Here is a 6,000-nt window from a genome sequence, read left to right as displayed (position 1 = left end):
GCATTTGGGAGGTAATGTCTTTATCAAGATCTATTGTCCGTTATCACAGGGCTGATGAGAGGTTCAGAGATATTAACCATGTGGAGCCCAAGGCACAGGGCGTGGCACCCAGCTGTTCAAAAAGGGTTAGTTCCTCTCCCTCCTCAGGCACCTGCCTCTCAGAGCCCATCTCTTTGCTTCATCCCGGACCATCACAAACACCCCTTCTGGGACTTTCCTGGAGGTCCAGTGGTTACCAGTCCGCGCTTCCACCACAGGAAGGCAGATTCGGTCCCTGGCTGGGGAGCTGAGATAACGCATGCAGCAGTGTGGCCAAAATAAACAAATACAAATAAAACACCCCTTTCTCTCCGACCTTCACTTTTCCCTGTTGTCTGCCTCAGAACCTGCCCCATTCCCATGCTTTGACAGTTCCAACCCTGAGCACTCTTTGGGGACCCCCAGGAAGCAGCCCAGAGGAGCAGCTAGACTCCTGGGCAGGAAGTGGGGAGAGCACTGGGCCCAGAGTCCTGAGACCTGGCTTCTAGGGTTTATTCTGCCACTTCCTGCCTGCATATCCCAAGGAAGTTTGCTTTTCCTCTCTGGGCCTCAGCTTTCTCATCTGTAAAATGGGCTCTCCTGCCTGCCTGGCCCATCTTCCAGGTGGTGGCAGGCCTAAACCTCAGAGTAGGGGTCCAAGTGTTTTGGAGACTCAGCACCCCCTCAGCACTCGGGGACAGGGGGCTCACCCCCTCAGGTTTGCACAGAGACAGGCTCCTCCCAAGATCAGATGCACTCCCAAGATCGGGCACACTCAGGGTGGTGTGGCCATAGACCCCCGATGCTAGGAAAGACTGAAGACAAAAGGATAAGAGGGTGGCAGAGGATGAGATGGTTAGATAGCATCACTGATTCAATGGACATGAATCTGAACTCCAGGAGATAGTGAAGGATAGGGAAGCCTGGGCTTCTGTTGTATCTCAGTTGGTAAAGAACTTGCTTGCAATGCAGGAGACCCAGATTCTTTCCCTGGGTCAGGAAGATCCCCTGGAGAAGGAAATAGCAACCCACTCCAGTATTCTTGCCTGGAAAATCCCATGGACAGAGGAGCCTGGTGGGCTATAGTCCATGGGGTCGAAAGAGTCAGATACGACTTAGCGACTAAACCACCACCACAGGGAAGCCTGGTGTGTGGCAGTCCACGTAGTCACAGAGAGTCGGACATGTCTCAGTGAGTGAACAACAGCGACAGGCCAGAGAACCCAGAGTGACCTCCACTCCTGTGCTGGAGTCCCCGCGACGAACCACCTGAGCTCAGGAGTCTCAGCCCGGCAGTTCCCAGCACTGATTCTTATTCGCGGTCTCACAAGGCATGCTGCACGTCTTAGCCAGTGGTGACAAGAAGATGAAGACCAGGACTGCCTGGGTTCAAATCCTAGCTCTGCTACTCACCGCACAGCCTAGGGCCAGGGTCTTACCCACTCTGGTCTCAGCTTCCCCATCTGTAAAAGGGGATAGAAGTAGGCTCCACTTCTCTCTGTTGTTGAGCTTTCAGCTAGAAACTAAGGTGAGGCAGCCATGACTCACAGGAAAGCTTGTCTGTTCCCAAACCGTGATTTTAACCTTGCATCCACGGCTGCCCAAAAGACGCCAGCCCCAGAAGTCTTGGGGAAGACGGAGCCGGGTGAGGCTGCTCAGCCGTCGGTAGATGGCGCTGTGGAGCCATAAGGGCCGCCCTTGTAGCCCGAATGCGCGCTCACACACCAAGTCTTGCAGACTGCGTCCCCACCGGTGACCAGATCCTACACCAGGTGCTACCCTCAGAGGGAGGTACCACTCGCCTTGTTTCTCTGATGAGCAAAACAGGGCCCAGAGTGGTTAAGCCCTCGGCCCGAGGTCACACAGCCATAAGGAGCTGGGGCTCTCCCGTCCGACAGGCCCCAGTTGGGATTTTCAGCCCTGTCCTCACTCCACGCACCCCACCCTTTCAGGGGGCCTCTGGAGCTTGATGGGAACCAGGCGTCCCCTCTCCACCCCCACCATGGCTGGACATTCCAATGAAGCTGAAGCCTCCCGCTTTGAAGTCAGAGCTAAGCCCCAGATTACGGCGGCTCCAGGCTGGCCTGTCCCTCCCGGCCCCATCGCGGGTCCCACGCCACTGGCCTCCCCAGCCCAGTCCAGTGTCCTCGAGGTACTGAAAGGACTGGGGCCCAGAGACTGAAGGACCTGCTCAGCAAGACACAGCCCCCTTCCCGGACACCCTCTTCCTGCTCACCAAGGAGCCCCAAGTCCGCCGTGACCCGCCACCAGCCCCAAATCCCACCTCATGGCCCCCCATCATCACCCGAGAGGCTGCATGTTAACAGGCCCCCCAGCTCTGCCCCACTGACACCCACGTGTCAGCACCTGTCACCCTAATAGCAGGTATTGGACAGGAGATTGATGCTGACCATGCTCAGGCTTGCGAAAGGGGGGAATGAACCTGGAAGTCTGGAGCTGGGAAGGGGGTGCACCCTCTGGGCCTCGGTGCCCTCATCTCTTCACCAAGGGTCCCGCCTTCCGGCTCAGTCTGCCCTGGGGTCTGTGGTTTGGGTGGGGCCACACTGAAGCCAGGTGGGTGTGAAGGGGAGGGTTACCCCACTGCGCACCAGGCAGTGAGGCAGCTGATTTATGCACCCCTAGCCTTCTGCCCTGAGGAGTGACTCAGGTTCTAAGAGCTAGCCAGCCCCAACCCTGCAGTGTAACTGTCTCTGGCTTGCATACCTCCAGCCATGGATAGCTCACTCCCTACCAACACACCTGTCCCTGGGATGGTTCAGAAAGCTAGAGCCATCCCGGGGGCTGGGTCCCTGTTGCTCCATGACGCCTACCCGGTTTTGCCTTGCAGGATACCCCAGCCAGTTTCACCTTCTGCCCTGGCGCAGGGCCTTGAAGATAAGGTTCCTCACTTGCCAGCACAGGCTCAAAGGACACTCCTCAACTCCCTCACCTCCCCATCCTGGCCTCCCTGCCTCCAGCTTCCCTTCGCCTTTGTCAAGGAAGACTTGAGGGCTGAATGTGTGAGACAGACAGGAGGCCCTGGAGGCCCTAACGAACCCTCAGCCAGACTGAAATCTTGGCCCAGCCCAGGGCTCAGCTCACAGTGGGAATGGAGTAGTTTTCCCACCAAACAGACTCTGTGGCACCCCCTCAGAACCTCACCGCCAGCCTTCCCACCCCTGAGGTCTAAAATTCCATCGGGATGTTTCATTATCGCTGCAGGGTCAAGCATCCCTGTCTGAGGACAACATCGGCTCACCCAGCCCCGGCCCCAGCCACTTCCCGGCTGTGGAAAGGTGCAGAGTCACCCCCAGGGTTGCCACGGAGATGCTGAGGGAGCGGCGTCAGGCGGGGTCTCTCCAGCAGCCACCAGGCCCTGGAGGGCCCCCCCTCTCCCGCGGTCAGCAGAGGCTCCTGGGAGATTACCCACCCGCCGGCTCCAAGCCCCGGGTCCACCCTGGAAAGACCTTCAAAGGCCATTCTTGAGTGAACGCCAGGAGGAATCTGCTCTCAGAGTCAATTTAGCCAGCCACACGGGTGGAAGGAATTTGCCGTTTCTCTTAACAGCGACCCCCTTGTGATTTATATGGGGGCCACTGTCCGAGGGCCCTGGTTAACGGATCACAGTGGAAAATGAAACGCCAAGACCCAGGCGTCTCACTGGGCTAATTACCCTCAATGAGACCCAGCTGGCTCGGGAAGCCAGCGGGTCGAGGGCAGGGCGGGATCCCTGCACCCAGCTCCCGGGGGACACGGAGGCCTGCCATGGCCTGGCCTGGGCTTGCTGCCCATCATCGTTCAGGCCACTGAGAGTTCCAGGAGAGCCAGTCTGGCCAGCTGATGAGACAAGTGCCCTTTGGGGATGGCCACAGCTTCAGGGTTTGCTACTGCCCAGAAGGTGGTGATCTCTGAGACTCAGAGAGCCGCAGGGTCCCATTCTGCCTGGGCGGAGACTAAAGCCCAGACAGCTTAGGGCAGGTCCTGTGGGGCCTCGGGCATGACTCTGGCCCGGCTGCAGGCCCCGGCCAGAGCCTCTGGCCAATGGTACCTTCCTGGAGGCCCAGACCTCAGTGCTGACCCCGGAAGCTGCTTCCAGAGGCTTCATGCAGCCGAGATCAGCTCTCTGGCCTCCTGGAGTTGATTAAATGTCTCCCAAGAGTCTGCTTTGTGCCAGCCCAGTGCAGGTTGCTGGGGGTACAGTGATGGGCAAAATCCGACCCCACCCCCAGGCTTTTAGCCCTCTGTAGGGGAGGATAAACACATGTCCATCTCCCCAGTAGAAGTGCTTGGAGCCATGAAAGTACACAGAAGGGGATCAAGGACTGGGCATGTGGCATGAACTGAGAGCTAGCTGAAGGCTGGGTTTGGCTAAATGGGCACTTCACCAGTGGGAGAATGAGTGGGTATGTGTCCCAGGTAACAGAAGCTGCATGTGCAAAGGCACTGTGGCGGCAGGCAAGGGAGAGTACTCAAGGAACTGGATGAAGCTGTGCCGGGGAAGCACAGGGCCAAGAAGATCGAAGTGAAGGGGCAGGTGGGGGAGGCCACAGGTGGATCTTCTTTTTTTTTTAAAGCTATTTACTTATTTTTGGCTCTGCTGGGTCTTTGTTGCCACACAGGCTTTTCTCTAGTGGTGGAGAACAGGGCTCATCTCTATTTTGGGGTGCGCGAGCTTCTCACTGAGCTGGCTTCTCTTGGTGCAGAGTGAGGGCTTTGGGCTTGAGGGCTTCGGTCGTTGCGGTGCGTGGGCTCAGTTTTTGCAGTTCCCGGTCTCTGGAGCCACAGCCGCGGTGCATGCTTAGCTGCTCCTCAGCATGTGGGATCTTCCCGGACCCAGCGTGGAGCCTGTGTCCCCTGCACTGGCAGGCAGACGCTTTACCCCTGAGCCACCAGGGAAGCCCCACAAGTAGTTCTTGTGCCTTTATTTATTTATTTTTTTTAACATTTTTTACCAATGACTTATTTATCTGTTTGGCTGTGTCTGGTCCCCGTTGCAGCATGCAGGACCTTTGCCACGGAGAGAGGCCTTTCTCCATGTGTGGAGCACAGGCTCCAAGAGTGCACAGACTCAGTAGTTGGCAGCCATTGGGTTAGTTGCCCCCACGGCTTATGGGCTCTTAGTTCCCTGCCCAGGGATTGAACCCACATCCCCCACATGAATGGCAGACTCTCAACCACTGGACCACTAGGAAAGTCCCCTCTTGTGTCTTTAAAAAGGTGTTTCCAGATATGACTGGGGAGGGATGAGTCCATTTGTCTCCGGCTTTCGGGAGCCTCAGGCCCCACCTCTGGAAGGGGCAGCTCTGTAGATCAGCCCAACAGCCTGGACCATGGGAGGACCTGGAGGAACCCATCAAGGGGTCATGGAGAGCCAAGCCAGGGGTCCCCTGGGAGCTAGATAGAGAGTCGTGGGGACTGCAGGTAGCTGGTGGTGGGCCCAGGTCAGGGGTGGCCAAGACCACCAATGACCCACAGCTGGAGGGAGAGGGGCCCTGAGGAAGCAACATGTGAAAATGCCCCGGGAAGCAGAGACCAGGGCCTTGGGGCCACCAGCAGCCTCACAACTCGTCCCTCCCACCTTCTTTGCCCTAAGCCACTGGAGCCCCCCGCTTTATGTGGGTCCTCCACTTGAACCCCGGTGGGTGTTACAGGTGCTACTAATCCCATCTCTGGGCCCTGGAACAGAGTGGGTGTAAGTGGACAGCTATCTGAAGGGTGGAGGAATGGATGAGAAAAGCAGTGGCTCCCAGTCGCCCATCCTGAGCTGCGTGGAGCCCCTCTGGCCTCCCCAGTGTCCGCCCCACGTCCTCGTGGAGACCCGGCAGTGCAAGGCCCCGCAGGCCTGCTGTGACGGAGCAGGGCTGCCGCGCCTGCCAGACTAGAGAGCAGGTGCCCAGGGCTCCCACTCCCTCCCAAAGCTTGGCTCTGACCTGCTTCCTGGGGACACAAACAGGTCTGACGAGTTCCTCGGCAGGCAGTGGC

This window comes from Ovis aries, chromosome 24 (genome assembly GCF_016772045.2).
Source record: "Ovis aries strain OAR_USU_Benz2616 breed Rambouillet chromosome 24, ARS-UI_Ramb_v3.0, whole genome shotgun sequence".
In the NCBI taxonomy this organism is placed as follows: domain Eukaryota; kingdom Metazoa; phylum Chordata; class Mammalia; order Artiodactyla; family Bovidae; genus Ovis; species Ovis aries.
The sequence above is the reverse complement of the archived record's forward strand: the minus strand, read 5'-3'. Positions refer to the sequence as shown.